Source organism: Struthio camelus, chromosome 1, assembly GCF_040807025.1.
Source record: "Struthio camelus isolate bStrCam1 chromosome 1, bStrCam1.hap1, whole genome shotgun sequence".
Taxonomy (NCBI): Eukaryota; Metazoa; Chordata; class Aves; order Struthioniformes; family Struthionidae; genus Struthio; species Struthio camelus.
The window spans coordinates 33,250,963-33,263,301 of NC_090942.1; the positions used below are offsets into that span (position 1 = coordinate 33,250,963).

At 37.4% G+C, this 12,339-nt stretch overlaps 1 protein-coding gene across 5 annotated transcripts in view; it reads left to right on the forward strand.

Moving 5' to 3' along the window:
* The window catches only part of CNTN1 (contactin 1), a 260,640-nt gene that overhangs the window by 97,569 nt on the left and 150,732 nt on the right, over positions 1-12,339 (forward strand). The window contains exons 1-2 of one of the 5 annotated variants that reach the window (XM_068933537.1): positions 8,669-8,871; positions 10,215-10,320. The exons of the other annotated variants lie outside the window; for them this stretch is intronic. The gene's annotated coding sequence lies outside the window, so the exon portion shown is untranslated. Of the gene's footprint in view, positions 1-8,668; positions 8,872-10,214; positions 10,321-12,339 lie in introns of those variants that run through there. 5 annotated transcript variants of the gene reach the window in all.

The window sequence follows — 12,339 nt, forward strand, 5'->3', positions numbered from 1 at the left end:
GATGGGAATGATAGCAATCTAGTCTGAAAAGCAGCTATGGAATAGGTCCTTCCTGAGCAGTTTGCCGAGCAGACTAAATAGAACATAGACAAAAATCCAAATGTGCAGATCACCCAGTGAGCAGAAGAAAAACTCTTCTGAATACCATGTTCTTTGTTAAGAGTATTAATTTACTGCAGGCAGTGTAAATCAGTATCTTCAAGGTTTGTCATCCAAAACACTTTGTCAGGGCATCAGGTGTTTGTCTGTGCCTGTAGGATCTTGCTTAATAGCTAGGTCGCTCCTTATATTTCTGGAGTTGAATGGGTACATGAGGCCTCATCTTTGCAGGCCCAAGCTGGAAGCCAGCAGAGCTGTGTGCTGCAGTGAGGCCTGGCGGGAGGAGAGCGGGCAGGCTGTTGCTGTCTGTGATTTCAGTTTCTCCATTCTGACATCCGCTACTTCTCTGAAAATGTCAGAAACACTTTACAGGTAAGAGAGAATTCATCACCATGACTGCCCAGAAACAGGAGACAAAAGAAAATAAACTATGGTACAGCCACTTCTGCAACCTTGCATCCTTTTTGCTCCTCTCTCTAATCTTGACCACCCCCTATTTTAAGCTCTGTGTTGTCTCTCACTCTGTCGAGTTATTTCCAGACTGCCATTGAGTCTCTTCTGTTGTTCCTCTCCACTTGTTTTTCTTACTGCACCCCCCTCCCTCTGTTAGTACTCTCACTCCTAACTCCCACATTTGCCTGCTTGTCCTCACCTGCTCAGTTGGCCTTCCTCACTTGCCATTCTGCTGATGTCATGGACATTTTTGGTAAGCTTCTCAGTTTCACACTCTTTCCCTAGCTGCTGTTTCCATAACTTAAAGCCAAATGTTACACCGATTTGGATACTTCTTCCTATTACTGTTTTGCATTTTTTCACTTCCCTCCCCAGTCTTCATGGAAAATTCCATTATTTTTCATTCCTTCTCATGCACCCTCAATGCGCCAACAGGCTCTGCAGCCTCTTCCCCTTCCTGGGAGTTTAGTCGCTTGTTTGTATGGTAAACTGCTTGTAGATAAAGCATTTCAGTCGACTGGAAACATTCATTGGCTTGAACTGCACACTTAAAGAGCTGGCAACCATTGATATGTTGCTATGCTATGTGCAGGCAGTAGGCTTGAATTTCTTCTCTTGCTAATGGATGTTCTATTTTTTTCCAGTTCTCACCAAAACACATAATTCAGTTGATTCCTCTGGTGTTCTCTGAATTTTGCTGAGTCTTTGGATGCGAATATCAGAAAGGTCTGAGTTTAAAGCCAGGCAACCCGACAGGGAATGGCTACTGCGTCAGGTATAACAGCTTGCTTTGTTTATCCAGTAATGTAAGTTGTTAGGGTGATGAATGAGGACCACTGCTATGGTGAGGAAGACACTGAAAGAAGAGAGTTCTTTAGTAATGATGGATAGAAAAATCAATCCAGAGGTCAGAAACATCAAAGAGAAAACATTTACAATAGAGTGTGAAACAAACATTGATGAAGATGTAGGAGAAGATCAGACAGATCATTTTTGCTGAGCAGAGGAGCTCAAAACTTATGCAGAGGTTCAGATGGTGTAGGGAGCTTGGGCTGTAGGCCCAAGGAGAAGGATGTGATCAGAAAATTAGGTGAAGAAAAGAATTGAAAGAAAGTATTTTCGTGTCAGTTTTACGGACAGTCTGTAGAGGGATATAGTCATGCTGTACTTCATTCCAGTTTTAGAGCAGCAGCAATCTGAAGTAAATCATTCTGCAAATGTGGGAAAGCATTTGAAGTGTTGCATGCTATCTTGGATACAGTCTTTGTTCCTGTTTGAAATCAAAGCCCTAAGAGAACATGAAAGTATTATTCTTTCCAGCTGTGTATGCATAGTTACTTCTTGAAAGGCAAATGACATTTTAAGTAACATCTCCTCATACTGATGACCTCCATAGAAGGAAAAAAAAGGCTTAGTGTTTATATGGAACAGATACACAGTAGCATTTTTATCAGTATATACAAAGTCTCTTTAACACCTGAAATACGGCACAGTACAAAACAAAATGGTTATAGAATAGTATATATATAATAGACTATAGTCTGTTGTAATAATAACTGAAATAACGTAATGTTATATGTATGATATATAATATGATGTATACGATATAGTGTGATATATTAAAACTATAAAATTAAATAGAATGCAATATAGTATGTGTAGTGTGGATGTATTTCTGTTTGCAGACAATTTAAATTACTGTGTTCAATATGTTAATTTTTTAAGATAACTTTGATATCTGTGAACGCTGAAATAAATAATAAAGCAGAATATGCAGTTCTTTTGTTGAGGAGTATGTCTTAAGTATCAGTAGCAAAGCGCTCCATACAGGAGCAAAATTATGCTTTTCAGGTAGAATAAGTGAACTAGCATCGTTGACTTTTTTCAGCCTCATATTTCTTCTCAGTAGGAACTGTAGGCTTACGCAAATTCTGTTCCTGACTCCCCTGCTATTAGATAATCCCTGTTAGATTCCCAATCTGCTTAGCACTGTATGCCCTCCAGAACTGTTGTTTCCTGTAGTATGGAAAAGCCATAGTCATCAACCAGAGAAGTTATTCCTTTGAATGACATCCAGAATGACAGTTAGAGAGATCAGGATTAAAAAAGTGTCAAAGAAGCCAAAACTTTAAAAATAAGAACTTAGATCTGACCATAACCAAATGGTTGACGTGTCGGGAAGAATGAAGAATGAACCTAGTTCCTGCAATCTAGGTAATTGCAAATACTAAAGATTTCAGGAGTTATTACATTTGAGTGTAAAAGGTAAAACCAGTAGGAAATGAACAGAGGAACTCCATGCAGTAGTTTGAAAACTATGCAGAGCTGAAGGAAAGGAGGAAGATGTACTGGTGTCTGCAGAAGCGAATGAGGTTAGGAAAATGACAAAGGAATGTTTTCTTTGTGAAAGGAAAAAAAGAAGATGAGAGTGAGGTGAATGAAAGCAGACAAGGATGAGGAAATGAGGGTTTGTGAAGGAAATCGTGAAACTGTAAAATGGCTGTGGCTGTGAGTATGGTGGAGCATATAGCAGAACTGAGCGCAAACATTGTATGTTTCTGTGATGGGAGCAGGGGAAAGGAAGGGAAAGCAAAGTAGAAGAAAATCACTGCTATTTTGTCAGATTTCTGGTGGAGAAATAGTCATGCAGAGAGAGAAATCGGGACAGGAGGGTTTGGGAACTGAAGTCAAGGAGGTGACAGTCATTATGGAAGTGACAGTTAAATAAACAGGAGAAGCAGAGTTATTTAGCTCAAAAAAGTGAAGGAGGACAGAATTAATCTGTTGTGGAAGAATAAAGCATCTTCTCAAGGTAAGATGAGGAGCACAAGAAAGCTAGTGTTGGACTACAGTAAGGGAGAACAACAAAAGAATAACAGAAAAAGGTGCATGAAACTCAGTGGGATTTGAACAACCAGTTACTGGAAGAAAATGAGGATTTGCAACACATCTACGAGAAATGGCTGCACTAATGGCTTTGTGCTCTCAGAATATACTCTGCTAGAAATGAGATCCTGAGACTGAGAGGACCTGACAGTCCTCAGTATAGCACATCTTAAAACCTAGATCCATGAGCACATTCCCATTTTGAACTGGGTAGAAGGTTCCCAAGTTTGGAGTTTCTGCTTCGAAAGAGTAATATACTGTGACGGCTGGGAGGCTAGATGTAGTGTACTGAAACTGGTACCCATGGTGAAGGATATATCTTTACATTTATGCCTGTAAGCTTCTGATTTCCCTCTAGACATAATAAGAATTTGATCACCTGATGTGATCTGTTGTGTATGTTAGATTTATTTATGTTAGAAGCATGGAAACAGACTAATAAAGCAAGGGGAGTAGGGCATTTTCATAACGTTTTTCATCACTGGCAAATCAGGGAATGCTAAAAAATAAAGATAAATAGATGCATATAATGTTCTTTCAGCATAGATTGCCTCATTTCTTTGGGGTATGTGCCTAACATAAGCAGTAGTTTAATATAAATAAAATGTCTCTAAAACAAACATACGTACTTGTGTTTGTTTATAACAGTAACTTTAGCAAAGTACTAATTTGCCTGGTTTTTAGACTTTGTCCATCTGAATGGTAAGAGTCTTTTTATCTTTGTGATATTCCAAAGAAAGTGGCACTAGTTTCTCTTTTTATTGTCTATGATTCTTATGAAGTCCTCAGTGGAGGGAAGACTTACTGACTTCTGTTCCCCCAAACGTCTAGCCTTGCTTTGAGAAACCTACAAAATTACATATAAATTCCAAAATAACAGGTAAATGTTAAAGAAATTCTAAGGGTTTTTTTGTACATAAAGTATTTGAAACTGTTTTATTACAAAACCAATGGCCAAAATTGCATCCACATGGAGATGTTTTCCATTTCAGATTTCAAATAGGGTTATCAACTCTGAATTCAATATGTAATTTACTTTTAGCCTTTTGTAAGATCTAGAAATCTAGTTTCTTTCTGATTCAGTGATCAAAATTAACATTCTGAACGGAAATGTCTGAAATGACACTAATGGCATGGATTTTACATGTGAGACCAGTTGTAAACAATTACTCAGAGGCTCTATGGAACCCCAAACATAGCCTGAGTAAAGAGAGTAGGAGACATCAAAGTAGGTAAGTGACAAAAATTACCATGTCCCCTGTCTTGTGTCTAGGGAAATATACTGTTAAACCACATGTGGGATGGATACTGTGCCAGATAAAATGTCTAGATTGAGGTGTCTGCATGTTGGTAGCTACCTGTGAGCTATATGTTTACAGTCTGATATTGATCAATAGAAATCTCGTCAATGGAGGTGAGAGTGATTCAGCTGACCCTTAAACAGACAGCAAGAGCTGGACACCTGAATAGCTTTTAAGAATCTTTTGGCTAAGGGAGCATAGGTATCTCATTCACCTGTAGGCATTTACTGCTAACTATCCAAATTTAGGCATCTTTATCTGGAGCACCGTCCCAGTGTAGCAAAAAGTGGCATATGTCCACACTGTAATGGTAAGTGTAGGATGAGCTATTCTACGGTGCTGATATGAGCATTCTTTTCCCAAAAAGTGCCCAGTTATAACTGATTAGAGTGTGATCGGAGTGAGTGCATGGGGACTGTACGATCTGGAGCATGAATCTCATCTCTGTGATTTCTTTCCATTCTATTCTGATTAGTTAAAGCAATCAAGTTCACAATATCTTGTTTTCTGATATGGCTTGAAACTTCTAGTTCAAAGCTTGTCAGAGATGATAGTGACCCAGCACTGAGGATATTTTATGAAGAACTTGCCAACCTGACCTTCTGTTTTTGACTTATCAGGAAGCAAAGATTATCTGCTGTATACTTCCCTTGTAGCTGTTGAGGAAGAACATACTGGAAAGGCATATGATCACTTCTTGGTGTCACCTTTTGTTCACCTTACTGAAACGTGTGGACATGCCTTGGCATAAGGAAATGCAAAACTTACTGCATATACTAAAAGGCATTTGCTTTGGTGAGAGCCAAACCAAACAAAACCTCCTCCTGATTTTCTTCTGTTCATTCTGGTTTCCACATAGTATGCCAAAGCTTACTACTCCAGAAAATTTTCCCTTAACTTAGTTGGGATGACTCTAAATGTATACAATTGCAGTAGAGTAGATAATTTAGCTCAAATTCAGGTGTTCAGGAATGTGTGGAGCATCCCTTTTAATGCTGGAGTCCTATCAAGATTTTTCGTTTAAGCCAATTGTGCCCTATTGAATCCCAGGAAGAGGTGATTACTGAAGCTGTTACTAACATCTTGATTTTTTCTCATATAAACCTCATTAAGAGTTCTTTATTTTAGTGATAATGACTGTATTTTAGTGATAAAAGATTAGAGCCAAACTCCGTCAAGACTAGGGATTTCAGAAAGCAATAGATCAGCCTCCGAGTGTGGTTCAGTCTCTGGTGACTATGCTGTTTGTCAAGACCAGAGTGATTATGCAAATTCATATTAATTTCTCTAAAATATTGCTTTGGAGTCTCATCTCAGTCATTGCTCTAGGATTTTCCTTATGCCTGTCTTTCCACTCCTTATCTTTTTCTTCTGAAACTCTGTGTGGGAGTCATTTTTTTTCTGTGTATGGAGGGAGAAGCATGTGGCAGTCGGAGGGTGGGATTGCCAGAAGCTAATGAAGGCAGAGGCTGACGACAGAGCTGGTAAACTGTTGCTGAACCTTCTTGTTTAAATGGGGATGCAAGAAAGGAGAGTGTGCTGGAAAAGCTGGAAGATGTTCAGATCTCTGGGAAGAGGTAGAAACTTTGGGACTTGTATAATTTTAATTGATCTGTCAGATACAAATTATGTAAATTGTGCTAGACAGCAGTGGTGCATATACACAACTTTATTCTGAGTGAATATAATATACACATTTTAATAAAAGGATGCAAGTGAGATGATTGGTTTTAATCCCCTGGTACAAACAAGCAGATGCATATGGGTCAAAGAGTGCATCACAGGCTAGAAAGCTCTTAGTGTTTTGTACGTGCTCTGTGCTTTTGGAGGTTCACTGTGCTTTGAACATGGAGCTAGGAAACTGTACTGGCATCTCATACTACATAGAGTTAAAAGGAGAAATGGACTGCAGGGAGTATATACTTCAAATAAAAGGCTATGATAATGCAGCATTTTTCGAAGGTCAAAGAAATGCAGAGTCCAGATTAAACATACTGCAATATGTGAATGCCATGCCACGTATGTTGGAGTTAGGCTTCAGTGCTGCAGGGGTAGAAAGCCTGTGTCTGCATTTGATTTTGGATGGAATATTGTTTGTTGCAGTAAAGCAATTGCCTAGCCCCAATTGTTTTAGCGATGAGCTGATCAATATCCCATTACTGGATGTAACAGTGGCTGCAGGAAGTGCACAGAAGATTTTAATGCATGAATTATGCATGCTGTGCTCATTCTTTAGTCTCAAAGCAGAGTGACAGAGATTGTAAAGATGACTGGGATAGTTTCTTGCATAAAGTGACTGCAGTGAAATGCTTCATATTTTCATGCACACAAGCAGCATTGAGTGGGACGGCCTATTTAAGAAGATATAAATCCCTGAGCTTACAGCACAGAATGCTTGATTTGAAGGCATTGCAGCCATGTACAGAGCCAGTCTTCCTGCTGCCTAACCTGTTTTCTACAGAAGGTTGGCTGGGGGATGCTAACGGCTGTGCTTTGCTCTGAGGTCACAGCTTGAAGTCTTTTTTTTTTTTTTTTTAATTTGCTTTCTGCCGCAGGAGAGGATCTGTGAAGTTTATTGGTGCAACCTTCCTTGTATTTTTCAAAAATATACACTGGGAATAGTTGTTATGAAAATGGACAAGAAGAAATTCACCATCTAAGGTAAAGAAGAGGTATTTTTTATTTGTAGATTTGAGTGCAGAAGATGGAATATGCTGAGGCAGGATTATGATGATGCAGTGTGGTTACATTGACTCAGATATCTGTGCTGGAATGCAGAGTCAGGTTTCTTAAATAGGTACAGCTGCATGGACCCTACTAGTGAGATTGTTTTAAAATGATCATTTAAATATTATTGAGAATAAATATTGTTATACTTTTTGAATCTTGTGGTTTATTCATGAGTGTGCATTTCTGACCAGTTTGTATCTAGATGACTGCATTGTGGGGAGGGGCAGTAGAGGCTCCGAGCTTAATCTGTGTAATAGCATGATCTATTTCTTTTGAGTTCCTAATAGAATAATGACAATGACATTTCATTCAGTTTTATTCATATATTTGTATATTTTCTGTAACATTTGCAAGCCATAGTAAAATGTGTGTCAGGCAAACAAGGTCCCAGAATCTATTCCTTGACTGTCCTGTAAATAACTAAGATGATCAAACTATTACATTTTGGATAAAAGTCTAGGCTGTAATACAGTCAATAAACAAACCTGTCCTTATTGTCCTTCAGAAAACTATGTACTGTCTGAGATTCTGCATACAAAGAGATCTATTTCCAGTTTTGCATGTTACTGAAAATGTAAGAAATAAGAGATTTTAAAGCATCCATACGCTTTTCATTTGCATATTTGACAATTTAGAATATGTTCAAGAAAATTCTCATCTAACCGGTGTAGACATATAGTAAAGAGAGCACCTTTTAAAACAGGAGAATTTAAATTACATTATTCTTGCTTATTAAATGTTTTAACACAATAAAGACTTAAATATTTATATAGCCTTCACATTTTGTGCATTTGTGAATTTTCATGTTATGGAGAACATAGGCTCAAGTAGAGTACAGATCTTTTATATTCTGTATTCAGCAACCTGAGGATTTGTCCATACTTGCAAATAGAAATATTGTCACAAAGTATTAAAAATAGCAAAAGTAATAAATCTGAAAACATTGCTATGTGAGCTGAATTAACTAGGTATTGCCAGTAAGTATTATAGACAGTCACAACAGAAACTCCATGTGCTACCATTCTTTGAGTAAATGTCTTTTTTCTTCGAATTTACGGTGTTATTTTACATTTATAACACCTGATGGGTCTGATTAGAATGTGTGATTCTTTGTGCGACATTGTCAGGAACATGTTCGGACCTCTGCCTCAAAGGACAGTTTGTCTTTGGTTATTGATTACCTGGCTAAAGGTCCCTTAAGGAATCTATGAGGAACTGAATAGTCAACCAGAAAAATACTGTACCAGAAATCAGTCATTGTTAATATTGCCCATCTCAGAAGAGAGGACGTTCCTATTACTTATTTGCTTTTGACTAAAAGCATATCGAGCAATCATCAAATTGAAGTGCATTTTTGAAACGGTCTCTGAGGGAATGCATACGTCGTCATACAACCCCACAGGTTAGCATTTTCCTTGTGTTTTTTTTGCAAGAGGTATTCTGCCTGCTCTTGCATGGGGATATGAGCTTTTGTTAGCCTTTCTGAGCTGGGGGAAGCTTCTTGTAGCTCAGGGATAAAGGTACATTCGGCCTGTGGGGAAAGGAGGGGTTGCTTGCTGGGATCCTGAAGGCCTCCTGAATGCTGAGTCACAGAGCAGTTTTAAGAGGTGCTCACTAGCCCCCTGGCTGTAGGCACGTCAGCTCTCGCAGAGAGATGAAGCCTGCGGATAAAAAAAAAATACATGTATAGGGAAGAAGAGTATCCAGAGTGAAAGGAAAGAGAGAACCTTTAAAAAAGCTCACTGGCAAACACTGCGTCTCAAGTGTGATGAGTGCAAACACATTTCTGGGTGTATGAACTTGAGGCTGGGAATCCTGGGGGGGAAGCAACAGTGCCAGAAGTGAAAAGCTCACACAGTAGTAACAAGAAAGATATATGCATTAATGAACCTCTTGGAAATGTGCTAGTCGTTCTTCATTTGTCATAAAGAATCAAATATATTTTCTCAGCCTCTGCCATAAAATATCACCTGAAATGCATGATTTAGAGATAAAACAGACTTTTAATAATGAAGAGATATAAAAAGAGAATAACTAACAGGAGAAATAACCTTCGTAGACTCCTATCGTTTGATTAATTAGGGAATGCCTAACTTAGTGTATCAGAGTAACTTAAGTAAAATAATGGAAAACTATGAGAGAGTGACACGTGTATAAAACTAGGGGTGTGTGCATTCAAATACTGCATTCAGAGCACATATGCCCTTACTGAAGTCACCTAGACCTGAAGAAAGGGCTCATATGTTTCAATGCTTTATTAGTTTTTCCAGATTTATCAGTCAGTGGAATAAACATTGCTTTTGTTTTTTGAGCATTGTACATATAACTCGATTACAGCTACTGTCGCAGTGAAACAGATGAGTGTTAATCTTATAACAACCTCCTTATTTTTCATAATTAGAAGAAACATACTTAACATAAGTTATCTGTGTTTAAAGAAGAAACAGATATACTAATAAATGGTTAAAAGGTAGAAATACTAATTTTCAATAAGAAATAGTGACTAGGATTTTCAAGGCATTTAAGGTGTCCAGTGTCCCTTAAAATTCACTGGGGACTGGGATCTTAAATCCCTTTGGCTGAGATTTTCAAGGCAGTATATATAAATATTTAAATCGTTACAGAGAAAACAGCTTGAATTAGAAGCAAGGAAAACAAAGGCAGCGCAGCAACTCTTTGCTGTTAATATAGATAATTAGAGGAAGATAAGAAATTGTTTTTTGTTCTTTTCTCCCATTCCCTCAGACAACTGTATGATTGTATCATTAAAAAACATCAAGAAACAATCCAGGATATTATTTGAAGAAAAGTACGAAGAAGGGAAGATCTTGGAAAGCATCTTATTAGAAAGGTATATTGTTGGAAAAATGCAGTGTAATGTGGACAGAAGCATCCTTTATTAATCTTTTAGAATATTTCTCATTATAGTGTCAAAGACTGAATAATGGAATATGATTTTCCCAAATCCTGACTTTGCAAATTTTAAGTAACTAGTCTAGACTTAATTTGGGGAAATTATCTTATTATAAATAAGTCTATAATCAGAGAATTGATGCTTGCTACCAGATCTCATTGATTTTGTTCTTGCTCTGGGCTTTAGAGCAAGTCCGTTCAGTACAGTTAATAACTGAACAGGTGCCTACTTATGAAAATTAGGAAATTCAAGAGCTGATGCTTTGGCAGCGTGTGAACTGTAATGAACAAAATGCAATTCTCAGTCCCTGTTGTAGTAAAGTGGTGTTGTAATCCTTTTGGGCTATATCTCTATAATAAATAAGATGGAAGGTTTGTTTTACTGGTTTATATAGTTTTTATTATAGGAGAGAGAAAGCAAAAATTCACAAGAATTGATGCATACTAAGTGATTATGCAATGAGAATAGTTCCAAAAGGAGCAAAATTATAGGTAGTAGGAATAAAAACTCTTTGGTATATGTCTTTGTTAACAGGAAACTGTTTGTAAGGTATTAATAACATGCTAAAAATACTTTTTTCTCAGTGTGTTATACACTGTTGCTAGTCCTTTATTTATTTCACATTTCCTACTGTGGTAGGGAAGAGATAAGTGAGAGTAATCAGATTGCTTATGGTTGAAACTAATTATCTTCCGAAAGTTAAAAATAGATAGTTGCAAAGAATCATTTTAAGTAATCTATGAGTACTTTGGCAGTATTGATGGAAAAATATATCTATATGTGAGTATATATTTGTGTGTCTGTGTGTGTGTGGTACCTGCTTACTCAACAAATCTGTTCCCTTCACTGTTTTTTTCAGCAGAAACTAATAATAGCTACTTTTTATTTAATTTGTTACTATATGATAGCATTTTCCTGTAAATAACGCTGTAAGGATGACCAAGGTGAGTTCTGTTAAATATCACTCATTGATGGCAATGAACACTCATTTGACTTAGCTGAGCAGCAAGAGAACTGGAACCTCATTATTGCATTTGCCGAAGACATTATTCGGAGTTCAGTAATATTTCAATATGTTGTAAACAAGCATTTTAATCTCTTAGGAGAAACTGGTAAGAGGAGCCTGTGCCTTAGTATTTTTACTGGCAGCAGTACATTTACTGGAAAAGTGCTGGTACACTAAAGATTACTTTGTGAGAATAATTACTCACCTGCTTTTTGAGATGGAAGCTATAAATCCATTGATTAATGTAGGTCAGTGAAGCTATATAGAGATTTTCAGTCTAGCTCTTGGGACTATATTTCTTTCCTTAGTTTAAAAATTGTTTTAGTGTTTTCTTACAGCACTGTTCGTTGAGTTGGAACAGATATCCTTGTGCCTCCTACAGCAAATGTGTACTGGACACATGTTAACTGGTGGAAGAACATGACAGAAAATAAAATAGGTGCCTTAGCAAGGACAGTTCCTCCGGTTTAGTTTTTATAGCAAATAAAATACATTAGCATAATCACCTAGAACTCAGCAAACTTTTCAATACAAGGAGTTCAAACAGAGGCCTTTCTTTAGGGTGTTGGAGTCCTGCCTTACTACTGTGTTCTTCCCTCTTCTGCCCAACAATTAATTTCCTATTCTGAATCCTTCTTCAAAGAAGAAGGGAAGGATGATCTTATTCGTTAGATATAAGGTTGTTCCCATTGCACCCCATTATGGAATGAAATTGTCCTCGGGCTGTTTTCTGTTTGTTTCTTTGTGGAGAAAAACCAGCTTTCGCAAAATGTCTCACCAGTGCTCTTCTGATGATGTGAATGCCAGTAGTTTGATATTTTTTATATTATAAAGCTTCATACTGGTGTTACTGACTAGAAGACGATGTAAAAATATAAATACCAAAATTGATTGAATTAACCCATTGAAAGGAAGAACTGTATGAATAAGTCTGCATCTTGCTCAGTTTT